At 34.8% G+C, this 23,779-nt stretch overlaps 2 long non-coding RNA genes across 4 annotated transcripts in view; one reads left to right on the forward strand and one right to left on the reverse strand.

Moving 5' to 3' along the window:
* Nucleotides 1–4,938, reverse strand: part of LOC118762444 — a 203,994-nt gene extending 199,056 nt beyond the window's left edge. Inside the window, exon 1 of the long non-coding RNA XR_004998198.1 lies at nucleotides 4,027–4,938. This is a non-coding gene — a long non-coding RNA (uncharacterized LOC118762444). The remainder of the gene's footprint in view (nucleotides 1–4,026) is intronic.
* The window catches only part of LOC118762443, a 426,872-nt gene that overhangs the window by 364,293 nt on the left and 38,800 nt on the right, over nucleotides 1–23,779 (forward strand). The window lies entirely within an intron of this gene.

Genomic DNA, 23,779 nt, shown 5'->3' on the forward strand with positions numbered 1-23,779 from the left:
TACAAAGCCCCCCTCCTGCCTTGTGCTGTGGCTATCTATAATAAAACCTGCCTACTCGCTTTACAGTGCTTCATGAGCAAAACAATTTCTATAATGCAGGGACGCACACAAAAAAAAAAAAACATGTATTCAGTACACAATGTAAAGTGGTTTGCAATCAATGGAGATGGCATAGAGCTGGGAAGTCCCTATAGCGCTGTCTCACTGTGGATTATTCATCCTCTCCAGCATTGATGCCATGATAAAATGCACCCAGTTCACCCAGTTAAGTGGTTGGCGATGAGAATAAAATCCAATCAAAGAATCCAAGCTAAACAACATGTATGAGGACCGACCAGCCTATACAAGTAGTGGCTATTAAAGGAATGATTCAGACCATAACAGTATGTATAATCCATGCAAGCATAGAAATGATGATGAGGATATACATATAATAATAATAATAATAATAATAATAATAATAATAATAATTGTGTACAGTGCTCAGGTGCACTACAACTCATCTAAAGTGTATATATAATCAGGTGTAGTTATATATATATATATACATTCTGTCGTAATAATATGAGTTCAAGTACTGCAAGCAGCCTTCAACTTTTTCTAGTCAAAGGAGTTTTTGAACCCAATATTATTTATAGTTTTTCCCATTTTAAGTTTCCCCATTAAAAACTCAGTGTGTGTGTGGGTGTGTGCATATGCCAAAGGATATGAGCAGCTATTATTTTGTATGTCAGAAATATTCTGCTTAATAGAAAAGCCAAACAAATACATATGGTTGGAACTTTGCTCGAAAAATGAATGGACAGCTTTATAAAATTCTTAATTGTAATGAGTATGGTGATCAGTAATTTTTCTGGGTTTTTTTTTTTTAAAGCTGGAATGATTCCATTATGCTTAACTCATTAGATCCAAGATTCTTTGAACAGCATAACATCAGTGTTTTGTCCATTTTTCTATTTGTCAGTCTTTAACACTCACATATATATACATACATATGCTATCATTACGTACATATATATATATATATATATATATATATATATGCTAAATACACGTATATAAAGATAAATAGATATTAATATATATATATGCTATAGATACATAACTATATATATATATATATATATATATATGCTAGATACATAAATATATATATATATATATATATATATATATATATATAGATATGCTATAGATACATAACTATATATATATATATAATATATATATATATATATATATGCTATAGATACATAACTATAATATATATATAATATATATATATAATATAGATGCATAGAGATAACATAATATAATATATATATGCATGTATACAGATATATATATATATATACATCTGTATATATGCTACTTAATTATATTCTATGTATACATACATATATATATATATGTATACATACATATATTATACATCATATATATATAACATATATGTATACATACATATATATATATACATACATATATGTATACATACATATATATATACATATATGTATACATACATATATATATACATATATGTATACATACATATATATATACATATATGTATACATACATATATATATACATATATGTATACATACATATATATATACATATATGTATACATACATATATATACAATATGTATACATATATATATAATATATATACATATATACATACATATATATATATATACATACATATATATATAATATATGTATATCCCCATACATAATATACGATATCCATAATACATATATATACATACATACATATATTATACATACATACATATATATATATATATATATATAATCCATACATACATATATATATATATATATATATATCCATACATATATATATATATATATATATATATATCGGTACATGTATGGATATACATATATATATCCATACATATATACATATATCCATACATATATACATATATCCATACATATATACATATATCCATACATATATACATATATCCATACATATATATATATATCCATACATATATATATATATATCCATACATACATATATATATCCAAACATACATATATATATATATATATATGTATACATACATATATATATATTTGCTATGTATACTTATATACATGGTATGTATACATATAGAATATATACATGCTACGTATGCAAATAGATATATACACTCTGTATACATATATATATATATATATATATATATATATATATATATATATATATGCTACACATTATACAATCTATCTATCTATCTATCTATCTATGCATAAATATGTGTGCGTGTGTGTTATACTCTATATATAGTATTAATAAAGAAGTATATAGTTAGAGGCAGGTGAATTCAATAACATATGAAAATATATCAAACTTATTTGTTCGTATTACAATCTCTCACACACGGCTCGTGTTTACTACAGCAGCTGATTTCCTTGCCTGCTTCAATAACAACATGTAAAGCACGAATGAGATCACACACACACACACCTCATCTCTCTCTCTCTAATAGGGAAAGAATGATGAACATCGTGAATATATGCATGCAAGCATGCATGCAGACAAGCACGCACACATACATATATGCATGCACATTCATGCAACTAATATACATATATATATATATATATATATATATATATATATATATATATATAAATATATAATCACGTGTGTGTATGTGTGTATATTTACTCTTTTACTTGTTTCAGTCATTTGACTGCGGCCGTGCTGGAGCACCGCCTTTAATCGAACAACTCGACCCCGGGACTTATTCTTTTTGTAAGCCCAGGACTTATTCTATCGGTCTCTTTTGCCGAACCGCTAAGTAACGGGGACATAAACACACCAGCATCAGTTGTCAAGCAGTGCTAGAGGGACAAACACAGACACACAAACACGCATATAGATATATACATATATACGACGGGCTTCTTTCAGTTTCCGTCTACCAAATCCACTCACAAGGCTTTGGTTGGCCCGAGGCTATAGTAGAAGACACTTGCCCAAGGTGCCACGCATATATATATATATATATATATATATATATATATATATATATATATATATATATATACATACAAATTGAGATAGGGGTTGTAAATGCAACCCTGTTTGTGTCTGTATGTATATATACATATACACACTCACACACTCCACTTACATTCATGTATGTATGTAAACAATTGCATACCGTTATATACATATATGAAAGAATTTCTTGTATAGTGTGTTCAGGTGCATGCTATAGAAAATGTACGAAGAAAATAAAAGTGTTTTATAAGACGTATACACGTTTCGTATACATCTTCATAAATAGATGGGTACTTCGAATTATACATTTATGCATACATTTAAATATCTGTATAGTGTATATAAGTGAAGAACGAAACGGTAAACCATATATTTCTTTCTTTCTCTCCGATATCTCATGTCATTCATTCAAAACCCAAAACACACCCAATTACAGGTCCGATTGGCACCTAGCAAAACAATCACCTATAACAGACAATTGCTCAAGTTTTCTCTCCTAAAACAAGAAGAGTTAACTGCGATTTTCGAAGCATATATTTTCAACATGTGAAGGAAGTTATCGTTGTAGTTTTTTTTTTATTTTTAGTTTCCTTAAATGTTTCTTTTTTTCTTTATTCTATCACCACAATCTTCACTCTTTTTTTTTTATCCACCCCGTTTGGATGTATGGTATGGATTTTTTTTTTCTCACATCGTTTAGAAATCAATGAGCTGCTGAAGCTGGTCGAGTAATTTTAATTATTTTTGATAATAAAAATAATAATGATAATAATAATAATAATAATGTTGACACGCATGAGAACAAATGTCATTATCAGCTTCAAATAAACTAACGATACCGGTCAATAACCTGTGGTAAGAACCATTGCAATAAAAACAAAAATTGTAGTAATGCTAACGAACTGTGAGCATCTCAACATCAAAGTCAAATTAAAGATGGTTTATAAAAACAAGGACAATTTTAATTACCTGGAAAATGTAAGTGTTGGACTGCTATATCACTCGCTGAAATCGCGTGTTGCTTCTCTCTTTCCTTATATTTTTTGTTTAATATTTTTTTTTTCCGTCTCTCTATTGGTTTTCTGAATGATTGTTTTGTTATTATTTATTTATTTCTGCGTTAATATACATAACTTTGGAAAGGTGTGTGCAAAAACAATGCGTGTCTATATACGTGTGTGTATTCGTAATTACAGTGGGTACATGTGTACGTGTGTTTACTTGAATGTAATGCTATGTGTGATGGGTCTTATCTAGATGCAGAGAGACATGAAACACCAAGCAAACACTTTCCGTAGACATAAATAGATACATGTGTATACAGTTCACATTCACCCGTTAATTGGTCTTTCTGTAAATGCCCGTTGCCGTGGATATCGACCTGGTGTAGCTAGCAATTAGTGGGGCAACTCCCTCCACATAAGAGCTAGGTACCGTGCAAAGTGCAGAAGCTGTGTCGCTCTCCAACAAACATAAACAGGCTCCGTTATTTACAGCAGAAAGAGAAAGTACGATTGTAATAACACCGCTGCTTCTGCTGTTGTTGTATGCAAGCCGTAATTAAAGTAGAGGGAGAGGTTGTTCACGTGGAGGTCCGTGCTCGCTGCACACACCAAAATTGAATGGAGCTAGTTTGATCAGCTGGTCGTCGACTGTTTTGGTATTTTTTGAGGTACGACCATTGTTGAAAGGATGACCGCGACAATGTTATTTATTAGGAACATTGATAAAGCCTTAAAACATTCTACCATGACGTTTGTAAAGGCGGTTGCTATGATCAAAAGGAAAATGCTAAGCGATGACAACAGAGGTAACACTATCTGCACGATAAATAAATAGCAGTTGCTATAAACTTACTGGTTTGGGGGAACGTGGACTTTCTCAAATCTTGTTATCATCTATAATAATAATAATGATAATAATGATAATAATAATAATAATAATAATAATAATAATAATGATGATGATGATGATGCATAGAGCAGTAGTTGACAATGAAAGTTTTGTGGTTATTAAAGATTACTACAATCCATATTGTTGTCAACGTGATCACTTGGGTACAGCTTCTTCTTCAGTTGATAACATTCAGCTGCATGGAGTCGTATTTTTCTCTCCTTAAAACAAAATAAAGGTAACATGGGTGAATGAAAAAAAGAAGGAGGAATAAAGAAAGAATGGAAGGTTAGGGAGAAATAAAAAAAAATTGTAAATTCGTCAGTTTGTGAATGACCGGCTTTCAATAATATATGTACACTGTCATCGCATGTGATGACACGGCCGTCGTCGTTCGTAACTCTTTCAAGAAAACCTGTCACATTGCCATTACTTGAAATAACTAATTTCAACGAAAGTCCCCCAAAATCTGTTGATTAACTCTGAAATTAAGAACCAAGTGGTTGATCCTGGTCACCAGTTTCGATTAGTAAATTTGTTTATTATACCTTTTGTTTATCTGTCTTGGTCTTGAAATTTATTTTACTCCAGTCACCAAAAGACAGATAAATAAATGAATGAAAGAATGAATAAACATGATAAACCCACGGTCAACACACACACACACAATACTCACATGTATATACATATGCAATAAACCCACGCTCAACACACACACACACAACACACATATACACACATATGCATAATATTAAAATTGTAATGATGTTAGGATTCTTGGATGTAGGTGGTATGTAGCTTCCTGGTGCAAAGGAGCAGCTGTTGTTGCAGCAGAAGGCAGTAGGGGAGAAGATACACCACCTCTGTGAGCTAACAGTTGTAGTATGTTGGTGAATGGATCCTGGCTTATCTGTCAAATACCCCCCACTTTGGGATATGATCAAGGGTGTTATTGTGTACGTGCGTGTGTGACAGCTATACTGTGTCAGATATGCAGTTTGCTTGTGACTTTTTTTAGAGGGTAAGTAGATGGATTATCTGAGTTCAGAGTTGAAATCCTGAAGGAAAATGGTGCTTTGGCAATATATATATATATAAATATATGGAGGTGTAATTCAAATTCTTTTACTTCCGACACATGTTTCAAAGATATCACTGATATTATTCCAAAGGAATAAAATGGTGTAAAACATGTAATCTTCTCTTCAGGGAAAAATACATCTATATATATATATATATATATATATATATTTTAATAAAACTGTCCGACGAACGGGAACGTGAAACTCCGAGTAACAGGTTTTGTTGAATTTCTGCTGCTTTTAAATAAAGTATATATATATATATATATATATATATATAGTTTGTACAGAAAATGAAGACAAAAGACATGTGAAGGAACAACAAGCAGGTGTATTAGGTTGACACTCAGGAAAAACAGAAAAGTCTTTGGCATTTCGAGCCTACACTCTCTGACAGAAAGGAATGAGAGGGAAAAAAAATGGAAGGAGGAAAAAAAATATGTTGCAATTAATAGTTCTACACACACATACACACAACCACACATACACACAACCACACATACACACATAGTTGAAATTTATAGAAAAAAAAAAGGTAAAGACAGGTGTATGATCAACAAGCAAGTGTATTAGTTTGACGCTTGGGAAAATGAAAAAGTCTTATATATATACATATATAAGGCACAGGAGTGGCTGTGTGGTAAGTAGCTTGCTAACCAACCACATGGTTCCGGGTTCAGTCCCACTGCGTGGCACCTTGGGCAAGTGTCTTCTGCTATAGCCTCGGGCCAACCAAAGCCTTGTGAGTGGATTTGGTAGACAGAAACTGAAAGAAGCCTGTTGTATATATATATATATATATATATATATATATATATATATATTGTATGTGTGTGTGTTTGTGTGTCTGTGTTTGTCCCCCTAGCATTGCTTGACAATCGATGCTGGCTTGTTTATGTCCCCGTCACTTAGCGGTTCAGCAAAAAGAGACCGATAGAATAAGTACTGGGCTTACAAAAGAATAAGTCCCGGGGTCGAGTTGCTTGACTAAAGGCGGTGCTCCAGCATGGCCGCAGTCAAATGACTGAAACACGTAAAAGAGTAAAGAGAGTATATATTATACTCTGTGTGTGTGTGTGTGTGTACATGTATGTTGAAATAATCTCTGCTTGGGTTCCAGCCTTTGGAGTATCTGTGTCGGCTCTATCATTCACATCCAAAAATATACTTTGTGTTTTTTTTCTTTGATGGTTTATTATTGTTTGTTTTCTTTTTTTTTACTTAGTGGGTCTGGAAAATGGGACAGTGTCCATGGCCTACAGCAGACTTTCCAGGGATTGGTGAGATCAATGCCATCAATGTTCCTACAGGGAAAAAACATGTAGTGAGGAGATACCAGCAGGCCAACATTCAGGGAAGGAAGACTGAATGTAAGAGTATAAAGGTTAACATGTTAACTGGGGTAGGGATTAAACACATGGCTGTTAAGAGGAGCTGAGATGAGTGAGTTAGACGGTGCCTGAGTGTAGGGAACACAAGGGGAACCACAAGCAGGGAACAGAGGTCATTAAATTTGTGGTAGAAAAGACAGTGGGAGGTGATTGTATAGGTGTGTGTTTGGGAGGAATTCTATGCTAATTAGTCAAATGGCCCTTTTTTTTTATTTTTTGATGCAGTTTAGAATGCTTGTGTTAGTTTTAATGTTTGGGGGGTCATTTGTATTCTTTTATTCTTTTACTTGTTTCAGTCATTTGACTGTGGCCATGCTGGAGCACTGCCTTTAGTTGAGTAAATCGACCCCAGGACTTATTCTTTGTAAGCCTAGTATTTATTCTATCGGTCACTTTTGCCGAACTACTAAGTTACAGGGATGTAAATACTCCAGCATTGGTTGTCAAGCAAAGGTGGAGGACAAACATAGACATACAAATATATACATATATATATACACATGCATACACACACACACACACACACAATGCACTTCTTTCAGTTTCCATGTTCCAGATCCACTCACAAGACTTTGATCAGCCTGCAGCTATAGTAGAAGAAACTTGCTCAAGGTGCCATGCAGAGGGACTGAATCCAGAACCATGTGGTTGGGAAGCAAGCTTCTTATCACTCATGTTGAATATTATTAGGAACTAGCAGTATCGCCCGGCGTTGCTCGGGTTTGTAAGGGAAATAACTATAAAGCATTTTTAGAGAGTTATAGCCAAAAAATAGCAAAAAAATGCATTAAAAATGGAAAAAAAATTAGAGTAAATTTTTTAAAAATCGTTGACTCATCGTAGACATTTTTAGAGAGTTACTTCCCTTATATAATAGCAAAAAATGCATTAAAATAGAAAAAAATGATGTTAAATTATTTTTAAAATCGTAGACTCATCGTAGACACGCGCTAATACCCAGAAGGGCTCGATATGAATCACGACTATAATAGCGAAAAAATGCATGAAAATGGAAAAAATGATGGTAAATTTTTTTTTAAATCGTAGACTCATCGTAGACGCTTTCTTAGCCATTTCTGTTTTGGTGTCTTCCAGCCATGAAGTCGTTGTTCTAAAAGAACGCTGGTCTCCTTGACAATGCTTTACGACGTTGATTTCCTTACACTCCCTTCCCCACAGCTTCACGAGGGAGGGAAGAAGGGGGAGAAGCAAACAGGTGTATGTGTGACCATGGATGCCAACTCCGCCACCATCGACACACGAAAAATTATGCATTAAAATGGAATAAAAAATGATGTTAAATTATTTTTAAAATCGTAGACTCATCGTAGACGTGCGCTAATACTCAGACGGGCTCGATATGAATCGCGACTATAAGATACCCGAATTTGGTTAAACTGCACCGCAAAATGGAGGAGTAGTTAGGAATCTAAATCGAAGGGGACAGACACTCACACAACTACAGTTTTATATATATAGATTATATTTAAAAAATGGTTAGAATATTTTGTATATTGTAGAAGTATAATTCATTTTTGCCCACAAATTTCAACAGAATCTTATATGGATCCCCAATGGGGTGGTGACAGTTGAGAATCACTACTGTAGAAGATATAAATGGCTACTCCAGCTGGGAAAAGAGAAAAGAAACAATGATGATGTGATATGGTATACTTTTCAAGATACAAGAAGGTGAAGAATATAAAAGAGAATACAGACAGAGGATCACAAAGAGTATGTGGTGAAATTCCTTTACTGAATATTGGATGTGGATTTTCTGACTGATTAGCATAGAATTCCTCCCAAACACACATTAGCCTGTAACACACAGCTATGCAATCTCCTCCCAATGTCTTTTCTACCACAACCTTTAACGACCTATATTCTTATCTGGTAGCTTGCCTTGTGTTTCCTACACACAGGTACCTTCTAACTCATTCATCATCAGCATGAAGGTCACAATTTGCATTTCATAGAAGCATGTATTGAGCATGAATAGGTGACAATGTCCTGAAAGCACTGCCATGTGGTTTCAATGTCAGTGGAACTGAGAGTGAAGGACCAGTCGATAAAAGACAGATCCTTTCTAATTGCTCCCCAGTCAGCTTTGTGAATGTTTATGTTGTGAAATAAGTGCAGTGGAGTGGGAGTCACTGGTTTGGTTTTGGTATGCCAGAAATTAAAGTTACAGAATATCATGTTGTGGTCTAAGAGGAGAATCTCTTCAATTGAAATGCTGTGAATGGAGCTCAAGTGGTTTGTTAATATCAGATTCAGGATCGTTATATTGTTTTGTTGGTTCGAGCACTAGCTGTGTCAGGAAAAATTCATGTATTAGATTAAAGAGTAATTCTGCTGCTGCTTTATCTGGTGTAGTGCAGTTGCCTAACTTCAGAGTATTTGTGGGCCACTTTAATAAGGGAGGTTTAAATCACCCATGACCAGTATGTTTCCAGAGTAGTATTTTTGAAGGAAGGACTTGATTTTGTTGAGGCATTCTTCAAAGCACTTTGGAGGTGCTTGGGGAGGCCTATAGAGACCAACAATGGTTATGTCATTGACCTTGTTGAATAATAATATGGATTCACAGTAGCCACTGGAAAATAGTTCCTTGGCATCAATTGCAAAAGAATCATGGAGAAAAATGATCGTTCCTCCTTTATTTCAGTCTGAATGATCTGCATGGATGATGGTAAAATTTTTTTTACTTTCACCTCAGCATCCATGTGAGTGTTGTTTAGGTGAGTTTCTGTAAGGATAAAGAAAGGGATGCAATGTGCTGGTTTGGCAAGCCAACTCTCTATGTGTGAGATGCCACGAACATTTAGCAAGAATGTCAAAGCAAGGATGGTTTGTTGTTTGTATTGTTCTATGTGCTTAGTCTTATGTGATATGTTGTTCAGAGGTAGCACTGAGGATAGTTTTTATAGGGAGCTGTGTGAGTTGGGTGATGTTCTAGATGGCTGCTGGTAGTTCATTGGATTTCCTGGCTTAGGTCAGCCTTCATATTTTCTAGATAAGTTAGTAAAAATGAGTTTCCTCTTTCGTTAGCCACTTGGTCAGATGATACATTATCCATGTTTATGTTATTTGGTGCTATGGTTTTCCCATAGTTCTATCTTTGTTGTTTGATTTCGGGAGGTGAAATGTATTGTATTTTGTTTTTGTTGTTGCATTCCTCTGTTGCTGTTTATTTTCATTTTTATTTCATTTTGTACCTTTTAGATGGTAGTAGTTGCATTCCAGGTTCAGGCACATCCTTAGAGACACAGAAGTCACAGTTTAGGATGGAAGAAGGTACACCTGTTGCCTTTTGTACATCCATATTTAGGATCAGGGCCATGGACTCTGTATCTGGGATAGTATTTGGGGTGAAGATGAGGGCAGTTTTTTTCCCAGTTAAGCCATATGGACAAGTGCCTTTAACAAGTCTACAGCATAAGGTAGGATGGAAGAAAGGGCAGTGTTCCTTGTTGTTTGTGTTCCTGGGGCCAAATCTGCAATTACCTTTGGAATGGTAATGACAGGATTTTTGAAGTGGTTACAGAAGAGCTTTTTCTATATTGTCATGTGAGGTCAAGGGAAATTCATTGGTCAGTGTTCCTAATGGAATAGCAGTAGCAGACTGTTATTGTTGAGGCGGTAGTGAATCCTGGCTTACGACAGTAGGGTTGGGTGGAATTAGGTCAGATAGCAATACCAAAGGAGATGTTGTTTCTTGCTGGCTAACAGGTTGTTGAGGTGACCCCTGATTTGTTACCATGGGTTCAATTGGTGCTCTACATCCATTGACCAATATAACTTCTAGTATTTCCAAGTGCATGTGTACAATATGAAATTATCTTGTGATTTCTTTTATTTTGTTCTTGATCTGCTTTTCAGATCTGTTAAAAGACTGTGAAGCTAATTTTTCAGCAATTTTATCATAAACATTAGTTGTTTCATCAGCATTGTGGTAAGTGAACCAGGCATTTAAAAGTGCACTAATTTCATTTTCTACCCAGTGGCGTTTTAAAATATTATTGGCTATATACAGCAGATAGAGTAGTATTATACACTGTATGTTAGTTATTGCTGATTTGATGTATAATCATGTATGTGCTGTATATGAATGTATGTGTGTGTGAATATATATATCTGTGTGTGTGTTAATATATAGATAGATAGATAGATAGATAGATAGAAAGATAGATAGATAGATAGATGGATGGATGAATGGATAGATGGATTGATGGATAGATAGATAGATAAAACTTACTTGAAAATGGATGCATGGCGTTCAATCATATAATAATATAAATAATAATTTATATGCATACATATAAACACATATGTACCTATATATATACATGTATATACACATGCATAGATGGGCACAGGACACCACAGAACGTAAACAACATGACATACAAAAACATGGAATACAAACATTTTTTTTGCAAACACCGAAAGAAACAAAAGGAAAACAAGACAAGTAACATAAAAAAACGACTCTTCATCGGTTTTCAGCCGTTTTTCTATTTCATATTTCAAGCAATTCAGGACAAGATATGTTTTCAACAAAACAGTTGCTCCCACAAAGCAAATTAAATAAAATTGGGATTTTGCGGAGGGTCAAAGTTGATAACAAAAACAGGTCAGTGAAAACAAATAGGAAGGGCTGCTAAGCCTGAAGAAGTTGAGTTGGTGAACATGGAGGAACAAGCTCTGACAGGTGACAGATAAGAATGTGTCTTATCCCTGCGGCTGATCAGAAAGAAAGAAAGAAATTCAAATAGGAAAAGAAAGATGGCCGATGGTCATGTGTGAACAACAAGATGCAACACTTATCCTATCTGTTTCTCTTTTCCTCCCCTCTTTCGTTTCCTCTCTCTTCCTCTCTCTAATTCTTTTTTATCTCCCATTCTTCTCCTCTCATTTTTTCTTCTCTCATCCATTCTCTAATTTTTTTCCTCTCCCCTTCACTGTTCTCTGTCTGTCCCACTCTCTCACTCACACTTTTTGCTCTCTCGTTGTTCGCACATGACCATCAACCATCTTTTCCTATTTAAATTTCTTTCTTTTTTCCTGATCAGCCGCAGGGATAAGACACATTCTTATCTGTCTCCTGTCAGAGCTTGCTCACCAACTCAACTTGTTCAGGCTTAGCAGCCCTTCCTGTTTGTTTCCACTGTCATGCTTTTGTTATCAACTTTGACCCTCCGCAATATCCCAAATTTTATTTAATTTGCTTTGCAGGAGTAACTGTTTTGTCAGAAACGTATCTTGTGAATTGCTCGAAATACAAAGTAGAAAAACAGCCGACAACTGATGAAGAGTAATTTTTTTTTCATTTTGCCTGTCTTTTCATTGTTCGCAAAAAAAAAGTTTGTATTCCATCTTTTCGTATCTCATGTTGTTTACGTTCTGTGGTGTCCTGTTCCCATATATGCATGTGTATATACATATATATGTATGTACATATGTGTGTATGTATGCATATATATTTATATTATATATATATATATATATCTGTGTGTGTGTGAATATATATAGTCATATATATATATATGTATGTGAACATATGTATATATGTGTGTGTGTGTGTGTGTGTGTGTGTGTGAATATATATGTGTGTATTATATATACAACAGGCTCCTTTCAGTTTCAATCTACCAAATCCACTCACAAGGCTTTGGTAAGTCCAAGGCTAGTGTAGAAGACACTTGCCCAAAGTGCCACACAGATAGCAACAAGCCAATTTCTGTGTGGTGTCTTTCCTACTAGAAATAGAAGCCAAATCTTCATCAAACCACACCCTACTGTTTTAAATAAATAAAGAACACATTAGATAATATCGACCTAGATATCTTTTAAATTATTGAACAACAGCAGTAGAAATTTCTTTGAACATCTGTCTGGTTGATCATTGTTGACCCGGGGTTAAACAGAAACAATGGCAATAAAGCTGTCTGTTTGCAGTATATGGTGGTTTTAATCCCGTCTACTAGATTGGAGTAAACAGCGAGAAAATTAATCAATTAAATTAATAAAACAAGGGGTTAAAACACAGTAAGAAATAAGCAGTCCTTTTAGTACATATGTATAATTATTGTCACATGAATTACCATTATTAGAACAAGACACAGAGAAATAATGGAATGTCTGTAGAATTGAAGTAATCAACAAGTATCATTGTGTTGTCAGCATAGCTCTACATCACAATGCTTGTAATCAGCACTTCTGCATTGTAACCTGATGTAGAGGAAATACAGCTATCAGCTAAACACTGATTTAGACCTTCTGGTTCCAAATGATCTGAAACCAATCCTGGTTATATGATACGATTTCAGTTTTAAAATTGTGTTAAATAAAACCTTCCATCGAAATTTCATGTTAAATTTATGTTCCAAACACCAACTTAACCCTTTAGCATTCAAATTATTCTGTCAAGTGTAATGTTTATTTATTTGCATTAATCAGACATTATCTTGTATCCTTTTATTTTTTTATTTTTATTTTTTTATTCTTTTACTTGTTTTAGTGGTTAGGGTGTCAGCATCATGATCGTAAGATTGTGGTTTTGATTCCTGGACCGGGGGACGCATTGTGTTCTTGAATAAAACACTTCATTTCACGTTGCTCCAGTCCACTCAGCTGGCAAAAATGCTTAACGCTGAGATGGACTGGCATCCCACCCAGCTGGGGAACACATACACCATTGAAACTGGGAAACCAGGCCCATGAGCCTGGCTAGGCTTTAAAAGGGTGCATTTATTTTTATTTATTTATACTTTTTTCAGTTATTTGACTGTGACCATGCTAGAGCTAAGCTACAGGGATATAAACACACCAACACCAGTTGTCACAGACAGAAAGACATACACACTATATATATGTGTGTGTGTGCGTGTGGTGTGTGTGTGTGTGTGTGTGTGTGTGTAAGTGCTAATTTTTCAACCAGATTAAACAAATGTTTGATGCCATATAATTACTCCTCATCAAGTCCGGAAGAAATTTTCACGAAGTTGAATGGAGGGGAGATGTTGTGGTGATAGACATTAACACCCCTGTGTGATTAAAAGATGGACTGATTGGACTCTTATAATGAGTAACATTATTGTTGAGATGACAGGTGTTTGGAGTCTCATGTAGCAGTAGTCAAAGTACATACTATGAATACATTGTTTTACCTCAGCTCCATTAAATCATATATCCTTTTGTATAAATATATATATATATATATATATATATTTATCATCATCATCGTTTAACGTCCATTCTCCATGCTAGCATGGGTTGGACGGTTCGACCGGGGTTCTGGGAAGCCAGAAGGCTGCACCAGGCTCCAGTCTAATCTGGCAATGTTTCTACAGCTGGATGCGCTTCCTAATGCCAACCACTCCGTGAGTGTAGTGGGTGCTTTTTACGTGCCACCTGCACAGGTGCCAGGTGAGGCTGGCAACAGCCACGGTCGGATTGGTGTATTTTATGTGCCGCCGGCACGGAAGCCAGTCGAGGCGGTGCTGGCATCGGCCACGAGTCGGATAGTGCTTTTTACGTACCACCAGACCAGGGATCCTGGCTGGTTCAATTCGATTTCGATTTCGCTTGCCCCAACATGTCTTCACAAGCAAAGGGGATTGGCATGGGTGCCTGTCGTACGGTCGGATTGGAGTATTTTACGTACCACCGGCACGGAAGCCAGTCGAAGCGGCGCTGGCATCGGCCACGAGTCGGATAGTGCTTTTTACGTACCACCAGACCAGGGATCCTGGCTGGTTCAATTCGGTTTCGATTTCGCTTGCCCCAACATGTCTTCGCAAGCAGAGGGGGTTGGCATATTTATATATTTATATATATATATATATATGCTCTTTACAAGATCAGCGACTGTGTGTCGCTTTAAAAGTATATACTGTGAGCAAGAGCAAGTGATTGCTATCTCTAGCCAGCAGTTGCCCTATACCAAGGAAGGGAAATTACCCAGAAACCATTGGTCCACAGGTATTGTTACAGTTAAGAAGGGGGCAGTAGACTCCCTTGCTCCCTGTATACATAGATCATGTGTTGGTAGCTAGTTGGAGAAGATATTTTCCTGGGGCTAAAAAGTAGGACTGCCACATGGCATTAGCAGATAGACTTTACTATGTGTATATATATATATATATATATATTATATATATATATATATACATACAACAGGCTTCTTTCAGTTTCCATCTTCCAAATCCACTCACAAGGCTTTGGTCAGCCTGAGTAAAAGACACTTGCCCAAGGTGCCATGCAGTGGAACTGAACCCGGAACCATATGGTTGGGAAGCAAGCTTCTTACCACACAGCCATACCTATGCCTTTGCATCTTTGAGATTTCGATGACGTGATTGTTTATTTTTAGACTGACATTGTAGGATAGGTGTGAGAAGGTGTTTCTGACCAATCTGAATGTAAAACAGGTAGAATATTTTGGCCAGGTATAGCTGGCTTAAATGCTAATGGGTTAATCATGACAGTTATTTTACTAAATTCTGCATTATTTTCAAAACTTATTGAGACAAAAGCAGTCTATTTCAGTAGAAATATGATAAGGAAACGGTAAACCAATTCACGCAGGAACAAACTAATACAAAGTGCAACATGAAAAAGTGACTTTGAACAAGTTTTCCAAAACTTATCTCATTACTGGAGCCTTATACGATTCTCAGAAAAATCACAAGACCAGTATTTTTTGGACAAATGCCATTCACTGAAATAAAAAGTATGTTTTAGAGAGAGAATTTATTCATGCCTGTGTGGGTTAAGAAGTTTCATTCAAAACCACCTGGACTCAAGCTCAGTCCTATTGTGCAGTACCTTATGCAGATGCTTTCAACAATAGCTCGAGGTTAGCTAATGCCTTACAAACGAATTTAGTAGAAGCATATTATATAAAATGCATTATTTATATATGTATGTATGTATCTATCTATCTATATATATATATATATATATATATACACACACACACATACACTTTCATTTGCCATATATATCATCATCATCATCATCGTTTAACGTCCGTTTTCCGTGCTAGCATGGGTTGGACAGTTCGACTGGGGTCTAGGAAGCCAGGAGGCTGCACCAGGCTCCTGTCTGTTCTGGCAGTGTTTCTACAGCTGGATGCCCTTCCTAACGCCAGCTACTCCGTGAGTGTAGTGGGTGCTTTTTACATGCCACATGTATATAACTGGAATAGTTGCAAAGACAGCAGTAACAACAACTCAAGCAACAACAAGAACAACAACAAGGATAGCAGCAGCAAATGTTGCACTTAATGAGGTTGATAACCAATCTGGAGAATACATTTTCACCCGACCATGTAGCAAATTTCATAAGGGAATTCAACTATGACCCCAACGGAGGGCTTCCAGGTTTACTTTGGAAGATTTCAACAAATTTTGGAAAAAGAATGTCAGGATTGGACAGATGAAATGTAAATGCATCTATTTGTAAGAAAACTGGCAACAGCAGAGCATGTGAAGTATAGTAACTTCATATTGCCAAAAACAGTGTCTGACATAAATTTCACTGACACAGTTGACAATGTTTAGTGGAAAGAGGTCACTGCTTAATACTTGATGGAAATATTTAAACATAGAAAGGAGTAAAGATGAAAACTTCACTACCTACACAGGTAGAATCAACAAAGAATGCGAGAGATTTAGGCTAGATATGCTTACTCCAGATTCTTTCAAGTGTTTGATTTTTGTACAAGGATTGACAGATAAAAGGGATGCAGAAATCCGAATGGATATTCCATGAAAACTAGAAATGAACCAGGATTTGACATTGCAGAAACTATCAGAAGAGTGTGACAAGATGTTAAAATTAAGGCATGACATGGAAGAAATTCAACAGAAAGAGTGTTTCCACATAAGACTAGTACAAACAAGTGTTGCAGGAAAAACAGAGAATGTATCAGGATGTAGACCTATGTATGGCATGTGGTGGAATGCACCTGAAAAAAGATTGTCCATATAAAAAAGCAAAGTGTTTTCGCTGCAGGTTTACTGGACATACAAAATCGCACTGCAAAACTAGAATGATAGGAAAATGGAACAAACAAGAAAAAATAAATAGTTTGTCAGCAAGAAAGTTGTGACTACAACAAACAGAAAATTCATGAATGTGAGAATTGAAAACGCTAGTGCCAGATTGCTATTAGACATGGGAAGTGATATCACAATCATGAATAAGAAAACATGGGAACAAATGGGTAAACCAAAATTATGTAGTTCAAACAAAATAGTGTACGGTGTTACAGGAAGAAAATTATATTTCACAGGTGAACTCATTTATAATATAATGTTCAAAGGTTGAATCAAAAAGTGAATGTTTATGTGTTGAAAAAATCCATGAATTTATTTGGCATTGAATGTTTGGAGAAATTTAATTTATGGGATACACTCATAAGCGTTTTGTGCAATAGCATAAACAGAGCAGTCAAACAATCAAATGAGGTCAATGATCTGAAACAAAAAAAATGTGATGTGGAACATTGTGTGTGAACAACCAGTAACTTTGGAAAAAATATAAGGAAATGCAAGAAATGACAAATTTATTAATGAGACAAAAAATCTGTGGTTGACAAAAGGAAATAAAGAAAGATCTGATGCAAAGAACCACCAAGATGTGAACATGTACTCTATGTGTGATGGTACACTAATGTATGCTCAGAGGGTGGTCATGTCACAGATATTACAGAAGAGAATACTAAAAGCATTTCATGTGGGACACCTAGGCATCTCTAGAATGAAAGCACTGATATGAGGTTTTGTAAACTGGCCAAGCATGGAAAAGGAAGTCGAAAACCTGGTGAAAGGCTGCAGAGGATGTGTGCTGGCAGTGAAACTACCTACTGCAAAATGTGAACCTCAGCCAGAAGTGATTGCATATCGATTTTGCAGGCCTGGTAAATGGATATTATTACTTAACAGTAGTGGACAGCTACACAAAATGGCCTGAGGTCGTGAGGTGTAAATGACCAACCTCATATACGATAATAAACTTCTTACATGAGCTGTTTGCAAGATTTGGTGAACCAGATATAATTGTCTCTGATAATGGAACACAGTTTGTATCCTGAAAATTTAAAAGATTCTACAAGATGTTCATGTTCATGTATTGCACTGTATCACCCTAGATTGAATGGATGGGCTGAATGGTTCGTGGACACTTTTCAGAGAGCTTTAAAGAAAGCTAGTAAGAAAGTCACAGATGAGGTCATAATCCAACAATTTTTCAGGGTTTACAGGGTAACTCCGAACCCAAATGTGCCAGAAGAAAGTTCACCAGCAGAATTAATGTTTGCCAGAAAGGTGAAGTCAGTATTCGATAAATTGTTACCGGTGAAGAAAAAATACGTGCTAGTAAGGACATGCCAAAATTCTTTAGAATCGGTGATAAGGTATATGTAAGAATGTGCAAAAATGGCAAGCACTACTGGGAAGAAGGAGAAATTGTAACATACATAGGAAGAATAATGTATGGTGTAAAAAGCAGAAATAGAATGGAAAGGAGACATAGAAATCAGCTTAAGGAAAGAGTCATAGAAAAGGGACCAAGAAGCGTAGAAATACCGATAGACTGGCTGAGCTGGCAGAAACGTTAGTGCGCCGGGCGAAATGCTTAGCAGTATTTCGTCTGTCATTATGTTCTGAGTTCAAATTCCACCGAGGTTGACTTTGCCTTTCATCCTTTCGGGGTCAATAAATAAAGTAAGAGTTTCGCACTGGGGTCAATGTAATCGACTTAATCCCTTTGTCTGTCCTTGTTTCTCTCCTCTATGTTTAGCCCCTTGTGGGCAATAAAGAAATATATATGACACTTTTCAGGTTCCAACACTGTTACAAGAAGTCAAAACTACATGTACAAGGAAAAGGAAGAACACTGAATTCCTAAAAGTAGACCCTATGAAGAAAAGATATTGAGTATATATAAAAAGAAAATAACAAAAATCGAGGAGGTAGGGTGAATAAAAGAAATCGATTGTTAAATAGAAAAATTAAAAGGGGAGATGTTGTACATTGAAACAGTACACTCCTCCCAGTAAAAAGTGGTGGTAGCCAGCTGTTATAAATAGACCAGTGGCCAGTCAACAGGGGAAAATCAGATGGTTGAGCGTACATATAGACTGTGTTGATATAGCAATTATACTGTGATACTAAGTGAACGTTATAACAATCCAACCTTTTGAGGATAGCACCACTGTATGACTGGGGGAGCGTGCAGTACCAGATAGAACCATCCTACTGACAACTTCAGAATATAACAATATCTGTTAGAATGACAACCGTCATCAAAACTAACCTCACCTGAAAGCAGGTGAGATTAGTTTTGATGAAACAATTAACTTTATATTGAAAATTTTCAGTAAAAGAAGTTCCCTGTTCAATATTCACTGGCAGTGTTTAAATTTGGTTATAAAAAGATAGAATTTTCATCACCTATGCTGCAGTTATTAACAGAGAGTGTGAAAAATTTAAATTAAATTAATTAACCCCAGACATGTTCAAATGTCTAATTTTTGTTCAAGTGCTTACTACAAGCGAAGATCCTGGTATACATTTTTGGATATTAACAAAATTAGAATAGGACCAAAATTAATTCTCCAATCAGTAGTAGAAGATTGCCAGAGGATTATAAATTTAAGACATGATGCAGATAAACTTGAAGGAAAAGATTGTTCACATATTCATGCATGTCAACCTATAATGGACAAGAAAAAAAGACAAATGTCAAGACCCAATTCATGCCATGGGGTTAGAGGCTTACATTTTAAATGTAACTGTCCTTTTAAAAATCTAAAATGTTTTGAGTGTGGAAAAATTGGACATAAAAGCTCACATTGTAGTGCAAAACAAAAAAAAGGTCAAATGAAAAAAACACTCTGGCAAGAAAGTAGTGTCAGCAAAAATTCTAAGCAAGACTCAAAAAAAAAAAAATTTGTGCCCATAAAAATGAATAAAGTGAATATCAAGTTACAATTGGATACAGGCAGTGATATAATGATAATTAGCACAGGTATATGAACAAAAATCAGGAAACTGAATGCCAAAGTTTTTGTGCAGAATAATACAAAAAATTTATTTGGAACAGACAGGATGAAATTATTTAACTTATATACCTCCACATAAATTTTTTTTTGTTAAAATGTGAATGGTTTTTCTGCCATCAAAGGAATTGGAAAGAGAATTAAAACAGTTTTTTCCTGAAGTTTTTTTCTGATGAATTAGGTCTTTGCACCAAAATAAAGATGAAGTTTTAAGTAAAAGAAAACTCTATATACTGGTATATAAAACAAAAAGAACTGTACCTTTCATAGCATTGAAACAAGTCAACAAAGAATTGGATAGACTTGAAAAGCCTGGGGTTATTGAAAAAATTGATTATGCTAAATGGGTATCCCCAACATTTTATGTCAGGTAAAAAATATTAAAATCTGTGAAAGTGCTGACTTTCCAACAGGGTTAAATGAATATTTGATGTCATGAATTACCTGTTACCAAGTCTGGAAGAAATTTTCGTGAGGTTGAATGGAGGGGAGGTGTGGTGATAGACATTAACACCCATGTGTGATTAAAAGATAGACTCATCAAATTCTATTAAAGAGTAGCGTGATCATTAAGATGACAGAGGGCGTCTGGAGTCTCACATAGCAGTAGTTGAAGTATGTCATGTGGATACATTGCTTTACCTTAGCTTTGTTAAATCATATATCCAAACGCAAACATATAAAAAGTACCATATTTTTTTCTCATTTGCTGTTTACATATATATATATAATTTAGAGAAAAACCACTATTAAACGATTCAATAAAGAAAGATGCTATTCACACCATATAGAAAACATACTATAAAAAAACCTTATTTTAAATCAATAAAGTACATGATTTAAAATAAGGTTTTTTTTTATAGTATATGTTTTCTACATGGTGTGAATAATCTCTTTCTTTATTGAATTGTTTAATAGTGGTTTTTCTCTAAATTATATACATATATTATATATTGTGAAATTTGATTTAAAATTGTTAAATTGAATTTTTCCCTGTAAATTTTGGAATTATATTCCCTACTATTATTATTATTATTACTATTATTATTATTATATTATTATTATTATTATTATATATATATATATATGTATGTATGTATGTATGTGTATATATCTGTCTGTCTGTACGTAGGTAGGTAGGTAGGAAGGTAGACAGGTATACAGAGTTAATACTGAGGGATTATCAATCCAGACAAAATAATTTATAAGCTCCCTATTAGTTCACTAAGTCAACAATATTGTTTAGATTAGTAAAGAACACTATGTATTCTTATAGCAGGGTCTACAGTTATAGTACATCTCTATTCTATATTGTAAATCCATAGTTGTGTTCCACTTATACTGGTTATTACATAGTAATATACAAGACAAGGCAAAAAATAATGGTCATTACATATTTTTCTTTATTGTAGTAAATTTGACATACAACTGTTTCCAGTAGTTATTATAGGTTTGTTATTGATTAGTTTATTCAATCGACCCATTGACCAGTTGAAAAAAATTGCATGACCTAGAAAATTAATGCTCCTTTCATCAGTCATTTCTAGTAGTAATAACTAAGCAGAACTCTGAAAGATTGATACAGACATGTGGAGGGGAGTGAAGAGAGGCAATACAAATAATAAATAAATAAATAAATAAAGATAGATGGATGGATGAAAACAGGAAAAACAGAACTCAAAATCTGAGTATATGCATATTTTTATTAATATTTACAGTCATTCTGTTGCTTCTGCTAAATACTAATAAAATATATCTATAGAGGTGCAGGAGTGGCTGTGTGGTATGTAGCTTGCTTACCAACCACATGGTTCTGGGTTCAGTCCCACTGTGTGTCACATTGGGCAAGTGTCTTCAACTATAGCCTCAGGCCGACCAAAGCCTTGTGAGTGGATTTGGTAGACAGAAACACAAAGAAGCCCGTTGTATATATGTATGTGTGTGTGTGTGTGTGGGTGTGGGTGTGTGTGTGTGTGGGTGTGTGTGTGTGTTGTGTGTGTGTGTTTGTCCTCCTAGCATTGCTTGACAACTGATGCAGGTGTGTTTATGTCCCCGTAACTTAGCAGTTCGGCAAAAGAGACCGATAGAATAAGTACTGGGCTTACAAAGAATAAGTCCTGGGGTTGATTTGCTCAACTAAAGGCAGTGCTCCAGCATGGCTGCAGTCAAATGACTGAAACAAGTAAAAGAGTAAAAAGAGTATTTATATGATGAGCTTCTATCAGTTTTTGTGTACTAAATCTACTCACAAGACTTTACTGACTCAGAGCTGTAGTAGAAGACACTTGCCTAAGGTGCCATGCCATGTTCAGTCAATGTCAATTTGGTGGCGAGATTGAGCTAATATGTGGTTTGAACATTTGATCACTATAAACAAGTCATTTGTGCAGGTCAATCAGCAAAAACAGTGGGTCATTCAGCAAAAACACTTATATGTCATCTTTGACAGGAGAGTCCATCATATATATATATATTATTAAATGTGAAACTCTAAGTAACAGTTCAGTGATAATTTTGCAGCATATTATTCTACCGTTTATATTCAAGTACTATTTTTTCCACCTAGTTTTGCACTTATATGTTCACCGATGTGTATATATATATATATATATATATATAATATATATATATATATATATATATATATATATTATATATATATATATTATATATATATATATACATACAGATATAGGGTGAAATATAATTAATTTAATAAAATCAACAAATTTCACCTAGTAGTATTTCAGTGTGGAAAAGGACCATATTCAGTAAAAATTTATATAATTATAATAATAAGGGTTTTTTGCAACAAGTTGCTTAACCACATACCGAAAATTTAATTTTAGAAATAGCAGCCAAAAGACTACTATATATATATATATTTATGGCTCAGTGGTTAGGGCAGTGAACTCACAGTCGTAGGATCATGGTTTCGATTCCCAGACCGGGCGTTGTGAGTGTTTATTGAGTGAAAACACCTAAAGCTCCACGAGGCTCCGGTAGTGGGTAGTGGTGATCCCTGCTGTACTCTTTCATCACAACTTTCTCTCACTCTTTCTTATGTTGGCCTGCTCGCTAAGCCAGCGGGGTGGCATCATTGAAGGCTAAAACAATGTGAAGCACATTGTGACCAGCGATGTGTAGCAATATCTGATGGCCTCCTCAGTCACGTGATCACATATGATATATATATATATATATATTGAATCAGAATCGAAATCGAAATTAATCAACATCAATGGATATTGTAGCTGCGATACCAGTGCCGGTGGCACGTAAGT

This window comes from Octopus sinensis, linkage group LG3, assembly GCF_006345805.1.
Source record: "Octopus sinensis linkage group LG3, ASM634580v1, whole genome shotgun sequence".
Classification (NCBI taxonomy): Eukaryota; Metazoa; Mollusca; class Cephalopoda; order Octopoda; family Octopodidae; genus Octopus; species Octopus sinensis.